General features: G+C 29.7%; 1 protein-coding gene across 3 annotated transcripts in view; it reads left to right on the top strand.

Moving 5' to 3' along the window:
- Positions 1-20,524, top strand: part of LOC126889481 (zinc finger protein 808-like) — a 235,214-nt gene that overhangs the window by 1,537 nt on the left and 213,153 nt on the right. The window lies entirely within an intron of this gene.

A 20,524-nucleotide genomic window follows, 5' to 3' on the forward strand; every position in this document is an offset into this window, starting at 1 on the left:
GATGGAATCATTGAAATGGCAAAACAGAGCCTGACGAAACAGCTTCAGAAGCTGACAAAATCTTGGAACTTGACTGTGCGATGTCGATGATGCTTTTGCAACTGACAAAGATTTGCCTAAAGGAGCTAGAGAAGCTGCATCGCACATGCAACCATTCATCGAGTAGTATTCTCGATAAGAAGAATCCAATAAAGTAGATTACATAATCTTAACGCCGAATAAGAAATTCAGCCCTTGCAAAATGTGAAGCATCAGTAAAGCAAACAAAGATTTCAGAATATTTTAAACCAAATTCGACAATATTAACACAAACACAAATTCCTCTTATTGTATTATCAAACAAAACAAAAAAATAAAATTTGAGAGTTGTATTATCAATTTTTAACTTTTTTTAATGTTCTGTTAACCGTCTTTTCGATTATCTGTCATACCCTTGGTCCGGTGCCCTGACGGATAATCGAGTTTCTACTGTATTTGATTATATGAAAGTGTGTCAAAAACAGTGAGAAAAAGGAAACCCCATTTAAAATATGTACATTGTTACTTCATGCACACTTTAAACCCTTCATGCTCTGCTATCTATTATGACAGTTTTCAAAAACTAAAAACTTATACATGTGACATAGAGTAAATAAAACTTATTTTTGAATGATATGGGAAAAATAGTGTAGTATAATATACTCTGTCTATAACGAACACAGGTATTATGAGGTGTCATTTATAACGAGGTACATTAGGTGTCCCATGAAATTCCTATTGAACTATAAGCCACTATAACGAGGCATATTTGGTTATAACGAGGGAAAATGAGATCATAGAACTTGTCTCTTTATCTGTTTTTTTGGGGCTATCAATAAATACCCAGCTGCCTGTATACAGAAATGCCGAAAAGCTGTGTGCTTATTGAGGCTAGTGATGTAATAAACTCCACTGCCTGTCAACTTATTCCTGTTTATCCACCCACTCTTTTTCAAAACCGCAATTCAAACAATATTTAGCATCTTATATTGCTCGGAATGGCTTCATTATGGGAAGTTAGTGTCTTAAAAAACTACATATTCATATGTATGCACAATGTTATTGCTGTCTGATATAACAAGATTGGCTTATAACAAGGTGATTAGTCTGTCATTTCAGTTCTCATTATAGAGGGAGTCTACTGTATATTCACAGCCTCCTACATTTACAAGCCATGAAGTAAAAAAGGCAACGTCGCAACACGTGATTTAGGTAGTCCTACGAAGGAGAATTGGTGGTCCGCTTCATAACGGAATATTTTAAATAAAATGCATGAATCTCTTTTTAAAATTGCACAAATAAGAGAAATTTTAATTAAATTGAAATTTAAAAAGGACAGTATGAAATAAATAAGTTAAACTTGTTAGTAATAATATTTATTTTTCATACAAATGTTAGAAATGTCTAGGAATGGTCAATATTTTGAATTTTTAGAATCTAGTGTTTTAATAATTAATAATGTGTAGTATCTATCAGATTAAGAGAAAATACGGGTATGTACTCAGTATACAAGCCATAAAAAAGCATACAGGGAGTCGTAAATCAAACTTTATGAATTACAATATTCTTTAAAGTATAAAAAAACACTTTTCATTAGATACTTTTCTATTGTCCTTTTCATGATCATTTTTCAGTGCGTAACAAATGATAGGAAAAAGGGTAAGTCCGTGATAATACACATTTATGACATTTATTCTAACATGACAATTTTAACTATTTAGAATGGGAAATAAGCCACAATATTATTAAAAAATGATTTTTATTAACGTTTCGACGCCCAAATCGGGTGCCGTTGTCAAAATACAAAATACTATTAATATAAACAAAAATGTTGTTGCTTAGTAAAAAAATTCTTCTAATAATTTATTTAATTTGACTCATTTACATCGGCAATTCAGATACATATGATACATTTTAAAGTAGAAGACTTTAAAATGATATTGCCAATATTTATGAGTTGCGTTCCTGGGACGACTTTACTGAAAGATAGTTCATTCGATTACATGAAATCATCCCCAATTCAAGAATATCCGTCACAAAAAAAATCATAGCATGTGATCTGTCTTTAAAAAGACAACCACATGCAACGGTGACATTAAAATTCTCGCGTTAGAGATCTCATAGTAAATCACGAGGGAAAACCAGGAAAAACCTCGTGATACTATCCCGACATCGTAAGTATTTGGTCTTACATTTAATTTACTCTCAAAATTAATACCAAATTCTGACTTTACTATAATTTTGTTTAAATTATAAATAATATCAATAATACATGGGTATATAAGTAATACTAAAATATAAAATATGTACTAACTCGACTATTGACTTACTAATTGTGGTATTTTCTTTCTATTGACTTCCTCTTTCAGTATGGGTATCCACATCCTACTGCATTCCACCGAGGAATTTGCGACACAATTGGTTTCGTTTAGCATAATTAGAGCCGCTTCTTTGATTTTTCTCTTTTTACTATCTGTTTCTTTCAGGACTATACTTGAATCTCTCCACTGAACTCTATGTTCATTATCCCATGCGTGTTGACATATTTGAGATCTATCAAATTCTCTATTTTTAATATAAGATTGATGTTCACTTATTCTAACGTTTAATGGTCTTGATGTTTCACCTATATAAAACTGTTCGCATTCACAAGGTATTTTATAAATACAATTCTTTGTCCTTTCTTGTTCATTGTTAGGTTTAGTTTTAGATAGAATAGATCTCAATGTGTTGGTTGTTTTGAATGTTGTTGAAATGTTGAATTTATTTCCTATTGTTTTAAGTTTCTCGGATAGTCCTTTTATGTATTGTATTGATATTTTCCTCGTATTATTTCTTGTGAATGTTGTAGGATCCCGTTCTATGTTGTTCTGTTCCATTCGATCCAATCTTGACAATTCCTTATTTATAAACGATAAAGGATAATCATTTTTTAATAAAACAGATGTTAAGAATTGTTTTTCTTCTAAAAAGGAATTTTCGTTAGAACAAGTAATTTTGGCTATATCATATAAGGATTTTATGATTCCCTTTTTAACGTTGATGTTGTGATTTGATTTGTAATTGAGATATCTGTTGGTATGTGTTGGTTTTCTATACACTTGAGTCTCATATCCAGTATCCTTCTTTAAGACTAAAACATCGAGGAAAGGCAGGGTGTTATTATATTCCTTTTCCATTGTAAATTTTATTGTCTCTTCTTGATCGTTTATAATATTCAGGAATGTATCCAACAATTCTGATCTATGAGGCCATATTGAAAACACATCATCTACATATCTCCACCATACAGTGGGTTTTAAATTTTGTTTAGAAATGATATTAGTTTCGAAATCCTCCATAAATATATTAGCCAATAATGGAGATAAAGAGGAGCCCATTGCTAGACCAAAATTTTGTTTATAAAATTCATTATTTAGTTGAAAATAGGTATTATTAGTACATAATGTCAATAACTCCATTATAGCTAATACATCTAGTTTTGTCCTAGTTGTCAATGTATCATCATTCTCTAATTTCGTTTTGATTATGTTTAAAGTTTTATCTAATGGCACATTTGTAAATAAACTGTTTATGTCAAAACTTACTAAAATATTATTTGGATTAAACTCAATAGTTGATAATTTGTTTACAAAATGTTTTGTATTTTTTATAAATGTGTCATCATTATTAGCAAATGGTTTTATAATGTTTAATAAAAATTTTGATAGTTCACTACAAGGAGAACTGATGGTACTACAAATGGGTCTAAGTGGTATGTTCGCTTTATGAATTTTCGGTACTCCATAAAAATGTGGTGACTTACTGTAATGAGGTGTAATTAATTTTCTTTGATAGTATGTTAGATCATTTTTAAATTTGAATAAAGTTCTATAGATTTTGTTTTCCAGTGTTTTCGTTGGATCCTTCGTTAATTTGGTATAAGGTCCATTTGTAATTAGATCTGTAATTTTGTCCTCGTATTGTATTTTATCCATTATTACAGTTGCATTTCCTTTATCCGCTGGTAGGATCGTTATGGAGTCATCATTTTTTAAAGTTTTTAAAGCTTTAATTTCCTCTTTACTGATGTTCTGTTCAATTTTAAACATGACATTTTAGTTAAATCTGACAGTTGTCACATTTTATTTTCAATTCGGAATAAAAACAAATCAAATGTGTTTCTTGCATTTATAAAATGGTATTTTCTTTGATTTGTATATTCTTATAAATTATACAGATTATATTTGTAATATTATTATCTAATTAAAAAAAAAATTATTTTTTTATTATGGCGCCATCTATCGACAACTAGAATAACTAGAATAAATGTTATAAAAATGTCCCCGACGAAATGTAATCACTGACGTGCCTTTATTTCTGTCACATACAATTTAATGCGTTAGAAAGAAATCGAAAAACTGTGACGCACTGAAAGATGATCATGAGAAATACTGTAGCTCAGTGCACAACTTATATGTGTTATGTATTAATTTTATTATTATTACAGTAACAAACGGAGGGCTTACATTCTAACTTAATTTAACATTGTAATCACTATTGTCAGTGAAAATTGTACAATTTTATGGACAAAGCTAACAAAAAGTGAAATAATATAAAAATATAAACCAACAGAACAAAACAATCTTAAATTAGTAAAATTAAAAAGAGTGATCCACGACAGAGGCCATGATCAGGTCTTTCAGGAAAAATGTTTAGATGCTCGTGAATCCAACAAGCAGTTTCTAAAATATATATAGAGGAAAGCCTCAAAATTCCGCGATTTTTTAAATAGGTCTTGCAATGATTTGTTTTTTGATATCAAATAGATAATGATATTGCTCTTTTGTGTAATTTAAAAGTAGTATCAAATTGGGCAGCTGTACTAGAACCCCAAAAATGATGCCCATATCGAAGATGATACTTAAACAATGATAAATATGACATTTTTGCAGATGATGAATTTATTTCCTTTGAAACAGATCTTATTGCAAAACAAGTTTCTTACTTAAGGAAGGCTAGTTACTGAGGTTAGTTTCTTTCTAGGGAATCAGTATTCAAGGACCATTTACGATTATTGTCGATAAGAATACCTAGTAAATTTTACAAAGTTAATGATACTGATTTGAAACATTATATTGAGAGATAAGAATCAGTCTGAATGCCACTTAAGTTGGACTTGACTAAAAATGACTACTTATTATTTTGTTAATGTTGATAATTTTCTTTTTTTGGGTATACAGTTTCAACAGTTCCTTTTATTTTTTTATTTTTACGTTTACCTATCTGCTTTTTTTGCATGTTCACTATTGTTCAGAATTAATAGGTTGTTCTAACAGACAGTCAAACTAGTCAGAAACCGTCAGCAAACAGTTACTCAGTGAGAGAACATAATACAGTAACCAGTGCTATCCCCTCTACTCGCACTGGTCGACAATTCGCTGATGGTTTCAAACCGTTTGAAACTGATGCTAGAACAAACCTATTTAAAATTATATTGCTTAAGATTTTTGATGCAATAAGATAAATATATTTTGCGCTTTGTTCACAAATACATTTTTTTATAAAGTTTACATAATACTGATCACTTTCAAGACTTGCCATAGCAATGTTTTATGATCTATCTTGTGCTTACAGGCCCTTCCAACTTCCGAATGCTGGTGTAATTACTTTGGCATCGAGGTAATGTCTCGGCATCTATAAATAAAAAAAAAAAACATAAAACATTTAAGCTTTCGTGACAATTCGCCTATTATCTACGATATTAACCGCAGAATAAACCCACAGTTGTCGCAAAAACTGTCATTTTATTGCCTCAATAAAATATTCTTTGTAAATACTGAGAATAAAATTCGACACACAACGTAACAATGTTTATGTTATTTGTTTTTACTTAGGTACTTTGAGTTTATTTCAACCTGTAGTACAATATCAATAATATTAGTCCAATAAGATATCTTAAATAACTTCCTAGACACATAAAAACACTTAATATTAATTACAAAAATATAATTTACACATAGCTGCCACACATTTACAATGCACTGCAATCAGCTGGCCACATTCGAATAGGACTACCATTTGACGTTGCCAAATTTCTACTTCATGGCTTGTAAATGTAGGTGGCTGTGGTATATTGCTTATGTCCACGTGGACCCAAGTCCTTTCTTTTCATACAATTTTAAGATTCGTCCTATGAAGGTTAATGTTTAAGTTTACATACTATTTTCAAAAAGACTTCAAATTTACCCATTGAAATTTATGTGTAAAAATTGAAATGATTAACAAAAGGTCTAGTTATAGTTTATCACTTTGTGTTGTTTTCCTGCAAATATTTTGCAGGATAAATAGTTGATACACTTATATATAAAAAAAGCAACAGGCCCTACTCAAAGAAATATCTTACAATTCAATTCAATTTATTAACCAAAATTTACAATTTTAACTAGGTATAATAATAGTGTACAGAAAGACACCTAGATGTGAAAACATCTTTGTTGTCTATAGAAAAATCCTAAATCAATATAAATTATTAGTTATAAACAAACATAACATTAGTTATAATTAGTTATAAAAAATATGTGAGAATCAAAATTATTAGGAATATAACTTAAAACTAAGTAAACAATGTATCTATATAATATGTAAAAAATACCAACTTATAGGTATTAAGAATTCCAAATTAAAAAAAAATTTTCAGGATTTACAATTCAAATTGGGTTTTGTTTCCAGTAATACAATCAAGTACTTTTTTATTAAACTTTTTTATTGATTTGATTTCTTTTATTTTGTTTGGTAGTAAATTTAGGGTGCCCTAAAAATCACAGAATGCTGGCTTATTCTTCGACTTAACTGTGGCAATACTAGGTCCTTTTTGATGTTACCTCTAGTTTGATAATTATGTTCTATTAGTGTCTGTTTGGAGAAATTTTTGTGAATATATGTGCAACATGTTGAAATATAGAGCGTTTTCAAGTCACAATTATATAATTCATTTGTAGAGAAAAGTTAGGTTTTTTTAACATTATTTTAATAATTGAATTTCGAGCTACTTTGAGATTTCTTATGTTGTTTTCATATGCTCCACCCCACAATAAAATTCCATACCTTAGTAAAGGCTCAATTAAGGATTGATAAATCATAGTGACCAGTTTTCTTGCAAGAAACTCCCTTAGCAGATAAAATTTATGCATAATAAGTACCCTAATCTTTTTTGTTAGGTATATAATGTGGTGTTCCCATATACTGCCGTGCTAAGCCCAAAGGCGGTAACTGATTTTTGATCGAAAATGAGATTGTTGTATTTCTACGTAAATTATAGGTATTTAGAATATTTTTACCAAGTCCTTAGAGTTGTAGAACTATTATAATGGGTATCTAGAATATATTTACAAAGTCTTTGGAGTTGTAGAAGCATTATAATATAATGAAACCTACCTAGAAATACAAAAATGTCACTTTCGATAAAAAATCAGTTACCGCCTTTGAGCTTAGCACGGCAGTATACTCGTAGGTATTTTATGACATTTACTTGTTCAACAGGATCTTCAATGTATTGTATGTTAATATAATAATTAATATAATATATAGGTACAATAATAGCTATTATCATATTAATTATATTTCTTCAACCATTAAAGGCCAGTATACATGAGGGATATAGAATCAAAATTCGCTTTCTCCAAAATTTTCGTTTGTCAAATATTGCTAATAAACTTTTAAAAAACAAGCTATTACAGTTATCATATCGAGGAGTTTGAGCGAAAACCTGATAACTAACAAAAACATTGTTTTGAGATAAATTTTTTATTAATTTTATTATTTATAATAAATTTATTATTAATTTTGTGAAAAAAAGTTATTCTTTATAAAAAGCTCTGCATGGTGCAAAACCTAAGATTTAACCATCAAATATCAAATTTTTTTAATATTATACGAGGTATGTCAAAAAGTTTGAATTTCACTCAAGAGTAAAGTAGCTTTATTTTTCGTAATATTGGAAATTGCTATTATGAAAAGTTGTTTGGAATTAAAAACTATATTCTAATATGCAATTACATCCTTCTAATTGAAAAAATTTTTTTTTTGAAAAATGATTATAGATAACTATCATTATTTTTTCAATTTTAACTATTTATAATGTTATTTTATTTTATATACAGGGTGTTTCAATTATAATTGTCCATATAGTAACTGGAGAAACCTTAGCAAAAATACGAAGATTTAACCTAAAACACTTAAATAAAATGTGGTTCCTTACTGAGTTACAGGGTGTTTTATTTAAAAATTTAAAAACTATTTTTGGTCAGCATTTTAAAATTATTCAACGTATCCTTTTCATACTTGACAGAAAGTGCGACTACTATACACTCTACTAAATTATGATAAACAAACGTTTATATCTATTACCAGAGTCGTACGACAGGGGATAGTGAATGGTTGACCCTTCTCAAATTCTACGCCACTGGAGGAATTACTATTTTAGTGCCATTTTTAGATTCTCCAATACTTTCTACGTAAATAATATACTCTTATTCGTAACGATAAAGTCATTAGTTGTTTTCGAGATATTTGAAGTTAAATATGAAACGGCACAGTTATTTTGATTAATTTATGATATGATTCATATGATTAAAATTTAAAAATTATTTGTACCCAGTACTTTAAAATTATTTGGCGTATCCTTATCATACTTGGCAGAAAGTGTAGGTACTGTACACCCTACTAAATTAAGATAAATAAACGTTTCTAGCTACTACCAGAGGCGTACGACAGGGGATAGTGGCTGGTTGACCCTTCCCAAATTCTACGCCACTGACGAAATTGCTTTTTAGTGTAATTTTTTGATTTTCCAATACTTTTTATGTAAATAATATACTCTTCATTCGTAACGATCAAATGATTAGTTTTCGAGATATTTAAAATTAAAAATGCAGCGACACAATACATTAATCAAAATAACCGTGTCGTTTCATTTTTAACTTCAAAGATCTCGAAAACTAATGACTTTATCGTTACGAATGAAGAGTATATTATTTTCATAGAAAGTATTGGAGAATCCAAAAATTGAACTAAAATAGTAATTCCGCCAGTGGCGTAGAATTTGAAAAGGGTCAACCATTCACTTTCCCCCGTCGTACGCCTCTGGTAATAGCTAGAAACGTTTGTTTAACATAATTTAGTAGTTTGTACAGTACCTATACTTCCTGCCAAGTATGAAAAGGATACGTCGAATAGGTTTAAAATGCTAAGCTAAAATAGTTTTTAAATTTTTAGATTAAACACCCTGTAACTCAGTAAGGAACCACATTTTATTTAAGAGTTTTAGGTTAAATCTTCGTATTTTGTGCTAAGGTTTCTCCAGTTACTATATCGACAATTATTAATGAAACACCCTGTATATAATGTTATTTTTCAGTTATTTCAATTCTGATAACTCTTTTATTATTAATTTTACGAAAAAAAGTGATTCTTAATAAAAAGTTGTGGATAGTCTACAACTTAAAATACAACCATCTTATATCAAATTTTATCAATTTTATACGAGGTATGTCAAAAAAGATAAATTTAGAACAAAAGTAAAGTACCTTCATAGTTCAGAATATTTCAATTAAAAGGATGTAATTACATACTGAAACATAGTTTTTAATTCTAAATAACTTTTCATAATAACATTTTTCGATATTGTGAAAAATAAACGTATTTTACTCTTGAGCGAAATTCATATTTTTTGACATACCTCGTATAACATTGATAAAATTTGACAAAAGATGGTTGTATTTTAGATTTTAGACCATGCAGAACTTTTTATTAAGAATTACTTTTTTCGTAAAATTAATAATAAAAGAGTTATCTGAATTAAAATAACTGAAAATAATGTTAGTTATCCATAATTTTTCAAAAAAAAAATTTTCAATTAGAAGGATGTAATTGCATACTAGAATACAGTTTTTAATTCCAAACAACTTTTGATAATAGCAATTTTCAATATTGTGAAAAATAAAGCTACTTTACTCTTGAGTGAAATTTAAACTTTTTGACATACCTCGTATAATATTAAAAAAATTTGATATTTGATGGTTAAAACTTAGGTTTTGGACCATGCAGAGCTTTTTATAAAGAATAACTTTTTTTCGTAAAATCTATATATATAAAAGAAAGTCGAGGTTGTGTTAGTTACACCATTTATAACTCGAGAACGACTGAACAGATTTTTATGAAATTTTACATGTATATTCTAGCGGTCTGGGAATAGGATAATATGGAGTTTCATACCCGTACGTCATAAGGGGTGTTGCCCCCCCTGATATATTTTTTTAATTTTTGGAAAAACCGTTTTTTACTATTTTTATGAGATGTAGAAGCAAAAGATACATACAATCCTAAATTTTCAATTTTTTATCTCAGACCGTTATTTTTTAATAGCCATTTAAATATTTTACATCTATATATATAAAAGAAAGTCGAGGTTGTGTTAGTTACACCATTTATAACTCGAGAACGACTGAACAGATTTTTATGAAATTTTACATGTATATTCTAGCGGTCTGGGAATAGGATAATATGGAGTTTCATACCCGTACGTCATAAGGGGTGTTGCCCCCCCTGATATATTTTTTTAATTTTTGGAAAAACCGTTTTTTACTATTTTTATGAGATGTAGAAGCAAAAGATACATACAATCCTAAATTTTCAATTTTTTATCTCAGACCGTTATTTTTTAATAGCCATTTAAATATTTTACATCTATATATATAAAAGAAAGTCGAGGTTGTGTTAGTTACACCATTTATAACTCGAGAACGACTGAACAGATTTTTATGAAATTTTACATGTATATTCTAGCGGTCTGGGAATAGGATAATATGGAGTTTCATACCCGTACGTCATAAGGGGTGTTGCCCCCCCTGATATATTTTTTTAATTTTTGGAAAAACCGTTTTTTACTATTTTTATGAGATGTAGAAGCAAAAGATACATACAATCCTAAATTTTCAATTTTTTATCTCAGACCGTTATTTTTTAATAGCCATTTAAATATTTTACATCTATATATATAAAAGAAAGTCGAGGTTGTGTTAGTTACACCATTTATAACTCGAGAACGACTGAACAGATTTTTATGAAATTTTACATGTATATTCTAGCGGTCTGGGAATAGGATAATATGGAGTTTCATACCCGTACGTCATAAGGGGTGTTGCCCCCCCTGATATATTTTTTTAATTTTTGGAAAAACCGTTTTTTACTATTTTTATGAGATGTAGAAGCAAAAGATACATACAATCCTAAATTTTCAATTTTTTATCTCAGACCGTTATTTTTTAATAGCCATTTAAATATTTTACATCTATATATATAAAAGAAAGTCGAGGTTGTGTTAGTTACACCATTTATAACTCGAGAACGACTGAACAGATTTTTATGAAATTTTACATGTATATTCTAGCGGTCTGGGAATAGGATAATATGGAGTTTCATACCCGTACGTCATAAGGGGTGTTGCCCCCCCTGATATATTTTTTTAATTTTTGGAAAAACCGTTTTTTACTATTTTTATGAGATGTAGAAGCAAAAGATACATACAATCCTAAATTTTCAATTTTTTATCTCAGACCGTTATTTTTTAATAGCCATTTAAATATTTTACATCTATATATATAAAAGAAAGTCGAGGTTGTGTTAGTTACACCATTTATAACTCGAGAACGACTGAACAGATTTTTATGAAATTTTACATGTATATTCTAGCGGTCTGGGAATAGGATAATATGGAGTTTCATACCCGTACGTCATAAGGGGTGTTGCCCCCCCTGATATATTTTTTTAATTTTTGGAAAAACCGTTTTTTACTATTTTTATGAGATGTAGAAGCAAAAGATACATACAATCCTAAATTTTCAATTTTTTATCTCAGACCGTTATTTTTTAATAGCCATTTAAATATTTTACATCTATATATATAAAAGAAAGTCGAGGTTGTGTTAGTTACACCATTTATAACTCGAGAACGACTGAACAGATTTTTATGAAATTTTACATGTATATTCTAGCGGTCTGGGAATAGGATAATATGGAGTTTCATACCCGTACGTCATAAGGGGTGTTGCCCCCCCTGATATATTTTTTTAATTTTTGGAAAAACCGTTTTTTACTATTTTTATGAGATGTACAAGCAAAAGATACATACAATCCTAAATTTTCAATTTTTTTATCTCAGACCGTTATTTTTTAATAGCCATTTAAATATTTTACATCTATATAAAAATTCGCCGGTCGCAGTGTTTGTTACCATACTCCTCCGAAACGACTTAACCGATTTTTATGAAATTTTGCAGGTATATTGGACTGTACTGGGAGTAGGTTGCTGTCTATATTTCATACCCGTATGTCATTAGGGGGTTGCCCATGACGCCGTAACTCTCACAATAATGACGTGAAAAATATGAAATTAAGTAGGTAGACTCCTTGCTGAATTCCGAGCAGAACCGTACTAAAATTTTTTGTCTAGCACAATCGGTGCCCGAAATACAATATCTCAAGCCGTAGGAATATTCTGAGGACAGAAGAAGAACGAGCGACAAATTTCATAGAAGAGAAGTGGCACAGTTTAACTTTGGGACTCAAATTGGGCAAAATATGAATTTTTTAATTTTGCGAAATTTTCAAAAAATATCTCTAAACGGAACCGTAAGCAGGAGAAAAATTCTGAGCACACGAAAAGAACAAGCAGCAAATTATAAAATTTTATTTAATTTTAATTCATTTTGTTTAATTTTATTTAGTTTAAGTATTTTATTTATTTTTGTTTATTTTATAAAATTTTATTTAATTTTAATTCATTTTGTTTAATTTTATTTAGTTTAAGTATTTTATTTATTTTTGTTTATTTTATTTTATTTCATTTTATTAAATTTTATTTATTTTTATTAGACTATATTTTCTTTTATTTAATTTTATTATTATTTTTTAATTTATTTATTATTTTTATTTAATTCTTTTTTAACTTTATTTAATTGTATTTAAGTTAATATGATTTTATTTATTTGTATTTAATTTTATTCAGTTTTTTTTATTTTTATTTACGTTTATTCAATTTCATTTAATTTTAATTTACTTCATTTACTTTTTATTTAATTTTAATTGAATTTAATTTTATTTAATCAACACCTATAGACTTGGAATCTCCCCGAACCTAATAATAAATAGATGGTTGTTTTGAATGTAGATATAATAAAGCTGTTATATTCATTATAAGATAATTTAAGATTGTAACTGTTGCACTACAAACTTTATTTTGTTACTTCTAACTAAACTTTATTATTTCAAACATCATGTGTAATTAATTAAAAATAATAATAAAACCTCATTCACATCGAGCATTTTTGTTTATTAATTACGAATTCCTTTTGTTAATTTTAAGTTTATTGTATACAACAGTTTGTTTTTATCTATTGAGGCAGTACGAAGTCTGCCGGGTCAGCTAGTTAATAATAAAAAAGTCACTGTAAGTTGTATCCATATAGAAAACTTTTTTATTATTAATTTTACGGAAAAAAGTTATTCTTCATAAAAAGCTCTGCATGGTCCAAAACATAAGATTTAACCATCAAATATCAAATTTTTTGAATATTATACGAGGTATGTCAAAAAGTCTGAATTTCACTCAAGAGTAAAGTAGCTTTATTTTTGACAGTATTGAAAATTGCTATTATGAAAAGTTGTTTGGAATTAAAAACTATATTCTGATAAGCAATTACATCCTTCTAATTGAAAATTTTTTTTTGAAAAATTATGGATAACTAACATTATTTTCAGTTATTTCAATTCAGATAACTCTTTTATTATTAAGTTTACGAAAAAAAAGTGATTCCTAATAAAAGTTCTGGATGGTCTAAAACCTAAAATACAACTATCTTATATCAAATTTTATCAATTTTATAGGAGGTATGTCAAAAAAGATAAATTTAGATCAAAAGTAAAGTACCTTTATAGTTCAGAATATTTCAATTAAAAGGATGTACATAATTACATACTGAAACATAGTTTTTAATTCTAAATAACTTTTCATAATAACAATTTTCGATATTTTGAAAAATAAATGTATTTTACTCTTGAGCAAAATTCATATTTTTTGACATACCTCGTATAAAATTGATAAAATTTGACATAAGATGGTTGTATTTTAGGTTTTAGACCAGGAAGAACTTTTTATTAAGAATCACTTTTTTTCGTAAAATTAATAATAAAAGAGTTATCTGAATTGAAATACATAACTGAAAATAATGTTAGTTATCCAAAATTTTTCAAATTTTTTTTTTCAATATTGTGAGAAATAAAGCTACTTTACTCTTGAGTGAAATTTAAACTTTTTGACATACCTCGTATAATATTCAAAAAATTTGATATTTGATGGTTAAATTTTAGGTTTTGGACCAAGCAGAGCTTTTTATGAAGAATAACTTTTTTAGTAAAATTATTAATAAAAAAGTTTTCCATATGGATACAACTTACAGGGACATACTGTATATAGTGGTTAAACACCCCTTTAGGGGTTACGCCGCTTACGCTCTCTAGATCTATGGTTTGAGGTAGATCAGTCCTCATGTTCGTTATTTAATTTTCTCGGTTATTTTTCTCCACTCTTTCCTGTCTCTTGTTTTTTCTTTCCAATGTCGTATGCCCGCCTTGTTGAGATCACTTACTACTTCTTGTAACCATGTAGATCTTGGTCTTCCATGTCTTCTTTTGCCAGCTGGTGTCCATTCTAATATGATCATGCATATAATCTTCTTTTAATCTTTTTCCTTCTCAGTTTTTTGCTATTCAATTTGCATCAGTGTTCTTCTCCTTGCCTTTTTAGCAGGTCCTACAGCAGTCATTTGAACATCCAACATTACGAATAGAAGAAAAATATTTCTGTAATACTACTTATTTTAACCCTGTAATGCTACCTGGGATATGCTTGTACCCCAACCTTGTTTGAAAGTTACACCAATTTGCAGTAGTGGGAGTGGAAATTTGCACTTACAGATCATAAATACATATTATAAACAACATACCTACAGTGTGTCAATTTTAAAACTTACAATGGGCTATATCTCACGAACAAAAGCTGATATCGAAAAATGCTTGAAACTGTTTCTAGGATAGTAAGGGTGAACTAAAATGACATGAAATAGAACTCACCCCCATCAACCCTCTAGGCCCCACCCACCACTACCAAAAAAGTTTAAATTGCAAACCCCTACTTGTGATACATCATTAAAACGACTATAAAAAATGCTATTCAATGGTATAAATAATAATTATACAGTGTGAAGCAATAATTGTGAAACTTTGGCTTAAATGGAAAATTTAATGAGGTTTTTGTTGAACTACAAATTTACTAATGAAGTAAAAACCTCACATGTAGGTAGGTGGTATATAATTTATTAAAAAATTTTTTCTAAAAATGATCCAAGATGGATAAAATCACAAACGTTTTCGGACCAATCAGTCCATCATCAGGTGGTAGAAACTTCAGATCCAAAGTAGTTGGACCTAGCTACATATTTAGGTCAAAAGACCTTAATGTAATAATAATTATGCCATTTAGGCTACAAAAATGTCGACAATAAGTCGATGTCACAAGAAATTAAATTGCAACGGTATTACAAAGTGGTCTTCATCTTGGCCTCAAACTGACAGTCTGTCAGTTTGATTTAATTAAACTTTAATTTCTTGTGACATCGACTTATTGTCGACATTTTTGTAGCCTAAATGGCATAATTATTATTACATTAAGGTCTTTTGACCTAAATATGTAGCTAGTTCCAACTACTTTGGATCTGAAGTTTCTACCACCTGATGATGGACTGATTGGTCCGAAAACGTTTGTGATTTTATCCATCTTGGATCATTTTTAGAAAAAATTTTTTAATAAATTATATACCACCTACCTACATGTGAGGTTTTTACTTCATTAGTAAGTTTTTATTGTGGTATACAGCCAATGAGAGGAATCTTTTCCTTTATAAACTACAAATTTGTTAAAATTGTCACTAAGTAAATGTTCAAAGTGGGTTCCGTTGTTTTGTAGACAATAATATAGCGTATTTTCAAATTCTGCACGAACTTTGACAAATGTTGTTCTAGTAATAGCGCGACATGCTTGAGTTATTCTTTCTCGCAATTCCCTAAGTAACGCATTCTGAGTTTTATAAACAACTGACTTGAGGTAACCCCATAGAAAAAAATCAGGTGGCGGTAAGTCTGGTGACCTCGGTGGCCACTCAATAGGACCTCTCCTTCCAATCTATTTGTTCGGATAATTAGTATAAAACCATTGCCTAACTGGAGCTTCGTAGTGAGGAGGTGCTCCATCTTGTTGGAAGTGCAGCAAATCTTCGTCTAGAGCTAGGCTGCCTTGGTCGTCCCTTTGGTTATCTAATTCATGCACAATTAAAGGTTCGATGGTGTTTTCCAGCATATCGAGATCAATGTCGCCACTTAACCAGGGAGCAGTCGCACTCACTTCTGTAACGTGAACAGTCGCGTGTTAGATTTTATCTCACAATACGATTTTAAATACGAATTTAGAAATTTCTACAACTTTTTATTTTATAGTATTTTTATTTACTTGCTATGTTATAAATATTATTTCTAACCATTATTAAAGCTAATTGCCTCTCCCAAAGCCATAAATTCCACAAAAAGAAGAAGAAAAAAAATACCTACGCATTACTACACCCTTCCTCGATGCACTTACGAAATTTTTTGAAAATTGAAAAATTTTTTATCAAGTTATCGCGAAAAAGTATAAAATGTTAGATTTTATCTAATAGTCTAAGAGCTAGTGAACCCTCCGACTAACGGTCGTCCTGTAAGGCTAGAAATTTTTCTAGTGATAATTCATAGCACACCAAGGCTAAAAACCATGACCTGGCAGGCATCAGCGGTGCACGTGTATCTACCAGGTGAATCGAAAAGTGCAAATTTAGGGGGTAAAATAAACTTTCTCCTGTAAGGTTTAAATTTAAGTATGTGTTTAAGTAAGTCATTTAGAAGAAATGTTTACAATGACAGGCGATTCTGAAGAGCATAAGACCTTGCCAGGCGAGGGGAAAGATTAGGGGTTTTTCCTAAAATTATTCTTTTTGCATCGAACAATTTTTTTTAGATTTTTTGAATAATTCCAAACAGAAAAGGTCTTTAGTGATTTTTCTCTTAAGTTAACAGTCCTGTCTGAGGATATCTCTTGAAATTCGCCCATTCTCGAGATAATGAATTTATGCCAACTTAAACGTCCTCACTTATACTACAGTGTCACGCCCGCTTGATTAGCAATTAAAAAACAAAGGCGTTTCGGATATTGTATTGCAAAAAACTCTTTGGGATTTCATCAATCAATGTTTAAAGAATATCTACCTACCTTGGCAACTTTGAAATTTTTAGAGAAATGTCCGATTTAGGGTTAAAAATGGCCGATTTCGCAATTTTCAAAATTTTCAATAGCTTATAACAAAAACTATTAACTTAAGAGAAAAATTACTAAATACCTTTTCTGTTCGGAATGATTCAAAAAACCTAAAAAAAATTGTTCGATGCAAAAAGAATAATTTTAGGCAAAATCCCTAATCTTTCCCCTCGCCTGGCAAGGTCTTATGCTCTTCAGAATTGCCTGTCATTGTACACATTTCTTCTAAATGACTTACTCAAACACATACTTAAATTTAAACCTTACAGGAGAAAGTTTATTTTACCCCCTAAATTTGCACTTTTCGATTCACCTGGTAGATACACGTGCACCGCTGATGCCTGCCAGGTCATGGTTTTTAGCCTTGGTGTGCTATGAATTATCACTAGAAAAATTTCTAGCCTTACAGGACGACCGTTAGTCGGAGGGTTCACTAGCTCTTAGACTATAACGGCGCGACTGCTCGCGGTTTAAATTTCCTGGTATGAACAAGGGGACAGTTAGCATCGCCTAATATTCCTGCTCAAACATTAAATTTTTCAGGATATTGAGTGTGACCTTTTCTGAATCGATGCGGGTTCGCATTACTCCAGTACCGACAGTGTTGTTTATTTACATTACCATTCAGCATAAAAGTACATTCATCAGTGAAACAAATATTTTTTAACATTCTCAATTTGTCGGTCTGGATCATCATCGCTTAGTTCTTGAAGAATTTGTGTTTTGTACCGGTGAAACTTATGTAATTTCAACACCTTTCTAACCAACTCGTGTGAAAGTCCTGTCATTGCAGGTACTTGACGTGTTGATGCATTATGCTATATTGCAAAATTTCCAGGGACCTCAATTTCCAGGAAGCCCTTAAGGGCTTCACTCAGTAATTTTGGGACATCCCTTTTTTTATTTTGCACTGATCCCGTTTCTCTAAACTTTTCAACTAAATCGCGGACATACACGTGACTTTTTGTCCGTGTGCCTTTCATTAAATATTTGAGCTGTTCGTAAATAACATTGGTTCTGGGAGGCAAATATGAAAATGATCTCCACACGTTCAGGTATACTGTAAACCGTAGTGACAATTATAGCTGGATGACAGTACCGATCGTACAAATGATGAAGACTAATGACATTTAAAAGTCTTAAATAAACCAAAAATTGTAGTAAGAAAAGAGAGACGTTGTCACAAACAATTTGTTTTACCACTGACGACCGGTTTCGCTGTTAACAATTTATACAGCATCATCAGGTCCGGTTAAAGTAAAATCAAATGCTACAAACAACAAAAAACCAGAGTTAGTTAGGTGGTCTGGTTTAAATAAAATTTAATGATACAGCCAATATCAAAGTACATATGTTCATGCATGTACATGAATACCCACATGTATGTGCGCATGGTATACAATCCACATACTCACAAACATGCACGCATTCATGTGCAGTGGCAAGCAAAAGTATGTCAAGTATAAGATATATACTTACTTTCCGGTATATGGGAAGAATGTAGTAGTATTCAATATCATACTTTTCTGTGCACTTTGCTAGAGGGATGGTTGGTGAAGGGAAAGATTTCAATGTAATATATTAACTAAACATCGGTGGGGTCTTGAGGGGTTTAGAGGGAAATACGACATTAAACCGATAGTCTAATTTGTTAGTTATATATGGTGATGTTATTTTAATTTAATTATATATGGTGATGCTATTTTAATTATTAATGTAGCTTTTAATTATATATGATAGTTAGATGTTGTGCTGGGTGTGCGATTTTTAGAACAGATTGGTCGTTTATGTAATAGATGTGATCTGTTTGTGAATATTTATTTGCTATGTTTAAAAATTGAAGTTGAAGAAGAAATTGAACAATAGTAATTTGTTAAAACCTTTTCATATAAAAATATTAAAAATTGTCAAAAAATTAGTCAAAATGTAAAATCATTCATAACTGACTCAGAGTTAAAGCTAAGTGTTAAGGCAATGTAGTAAGTAAATTAAACTTATTGTAATGTGAAGTTATAATTATCATAATTATCTATAGTACAATGAAAAACTATGGAATATCACTAAGAAGTTTAAAAAAGTTAAAGTGTAGAAAAAATTAATAATGATAAATGAAAAATGAAAAAAGCTTTGTAAAAACTTTTTATTTCTATTGCATAGTAATATTTGTTGAGTTTAATAAAGAGTTGTGTAGATCAAAATTAATTTTAATTTAAAAATTTTTGGTGAAACATTACCTGTATTGTTGAATTGATGGTTTCTTTTAATGATAAAAACTCTTTTGTTTTTTAAGTTGATAAATAACACATAACAAAATTCTTGAACAAACACATAGGAGATAGACAAAACAGGGGTTTGGAATTTTGAATAGGAAAGCAATTTTTAAGCAGTACACCTTATTTTTGGACTCACACATGCAACCCATTCATTATTTAAACCAAAAATTATTGAATCTGACAAAAACGAAAAAACAAATAATGTCTTCAACTTGTTTTGCAAAAACGGCAAATTAAGTTTTTATTTAACAAAAAAAAAAAGGACCAGACACGGACACTTATCATTCAAAATAATAGTCCGGGAGATAGCATTACAAATACAAAAGTCATAGTAAGCCGGCTGATATTAACACCCTGTATAATTACTATTTATACCATTAGGTAACATTTTTTATAGTCTTTTCAATGATGTATCACAAGTAGGGGTTTGCAATTTAAACTTTTTTTGGTTGTGGTGGGTGGGGCCTAGGGGGTTGATGGGGGTGAGCTCTCTTTCATGTCATTTTAGTTCCTCCGTACTGCCATAGAAAAGGTTTTAAGGAATTTTCGATATCAGCTTTTGTTCGTGAGATATAGCCCATTGTAAGTTTTAAAATTGACACACTGTATAACTAAAGTAACTTGTGAAGCGGTAATTATTAATTTTATTTGGGATGCTATTTGGGAGTGATTTTCACGATTTTTTACCAAAAAAAAAACCATCTTTATTTAGAGCGTAGCTTGCTTACTTTTGACGATAGAAACTAAAAAAACAAAAAATTGCTTTTTAAACACTTAGCTGTAAAACTAAAAAGTT

Source organism: Diabrotica virgifera, chromosome 8 (genome assembly GCF_917563875.1).
Source record: "Diabrotica virgifera virgifera chromosome 8, PGI_DIABVI_V3a".
Classification (NCBI taxonomy): Eukaryota; Metazoa; Arthropoda; class Insecta; order Coleoptera; family Chrysomelidae; genus Diabrotica; species Diabrotica virgifera.